Source organism: Eubalaena glacialis, chromosome 18, assembly GCF_028564815.1.
Source record: "Eubalaena glacialis isolate mEubGla1 chromosome 18, mEubGla1.1.hap2.+ XY, whole genome shotgun sequence".
Classification (NCBI taxonomy): domain Eukaryota; kingdom Metazoa; phylum Chordata; class Mammalia; order Artiodactyla; family Balaenidae; genus Eubalaena; species Eubalaena glacialis.
Window position 1 is genome coordinate 52,306,050 of NC_083733.1, and position 1,430 is coordinate 52,307,479.

The following is a 1,430-nucleotide window of genomic DNA, read 5'->3' on the forward strand; positions in this document are numbered from 1 at the left end:
CAAGGTGAGACAACGGGCTCTCTTAAAAAGAAAAAAAATCACCATTAGTGTAGACAGAGTCTGGGTAGGATCAGCATCTGGGGCCTTAGAAGGAAAAGATGGTGGTTCAGGGTTTGGTGTGAGACTAGATTGAACATGTCCTGTTCTAGCCTCCTGAGTGTTGTCCGTTTGTCTAGACAAAGAAGATTCTCGTTGAGAGAATGATAGAACTAGAGGCCCAGCAGTTCTGTTGTGAAACTTCTTTCTCCGACAGTGGGACCCAGGCAGTGGTCATTGGAGCCAGCTCATACTAGCTTTCGAGAGCTGATTATACCCATTTCTTCCCAACTCTGTTCAGTGACACCATGTTGGTAGTTTAGAATTGACCAGGGCTCCTGATTTGTACAAATCTCCCCCAGAGCTCTGGTTGTTCAGCTTTTACGCACACACCTGGACTCAGGAAGAAAAAGGCCAGAGAGCACCCCATCGTGCTTCTCAGGCAGAAAGAGCCAGCGAACTGAGATCAAAACCCACCCTTTATTGGGGATACAAAAGGAGATGGGGTCTGGGACACATTCAGGTAATGTATAGATAAGAGCATGTGATTTTGAATCCTACTTTGTATCTACTTAATGGCATGATGGTAGGATTTCCCACATCATTAAATATTTTAAAGGTATTTATAAATAATTGCTTAATGAATTTCCCACTTCGTGGAAGTACTTTATTCTAATGTTGAACAGCGAATATTTTTTTATTTTATTTATTTATTTATTTATTTATTTATTTATTGCTGCGTTGGGTCTTTGCTGCCACGGGCTTTCTCTAGTGTGGCGAGCGGGGGCTACTCTTTGTCGTGGTGCGCGGGCTTCTCATTGTCGTGGCTTCTCTTGTTGCAGTGCACGGGCTCTAGGCACGCGGGCTTCAGTAGTTGTGGCTTGCGGGCTCTAGAGCGCAGGCTCAGTAGTTGTGGTGCACAGGCTTAGTTGCTCCGCAGCATGTGGGATCTTCCCGGACCAGGGCTCGAACCCGTGTCCCCTGCATTGGCAGGCGGATTCTTAACCACTGCACCACCAGGGAAGTCCCGAACGGCGAATATTTTGTTTGTTTATTTAAACGAGTTCTGGCCAATTTTATTGAAGAATAATTTTGCATGCTTTTCACCAGTCTGTTTTGGCATGCTTCTAACTATATCAGAATCACCTAGATTAGTGCTAGCCAGTGTGTGAACTCTCTAGTATTTTCTATCCGTTTTGCCCAATTCAATAATATTGCCACTGTAGTGATGGACACCAGTTTTCCATTTCAGTGGAGGATGACTGGTTTTGCTCTGCCTTGTCTGATCATTTTCGGAGTTGGCTTGTACCTCAGCCGTACTTTCCACTTTTCATAGTGATTAGGAGCCTAGAGTTGATGGACTCTGGCAACTTTTTCATCTTTGCTGCCACCAT

At 44.8% G+C, this 1,430-nt stretch overlaps 1 pseudogene; it reads right to left on the bottom strand.

Moving 5' to 3' along the window:
- Positions 1 to 1,087: 1,087 nt before the first annotated feature.
- On the bottom strand, positions 1,088 to 1,430 carry LOC133077650 (large ribosomal subunit protein eL30-like; annotated as a pseudogene).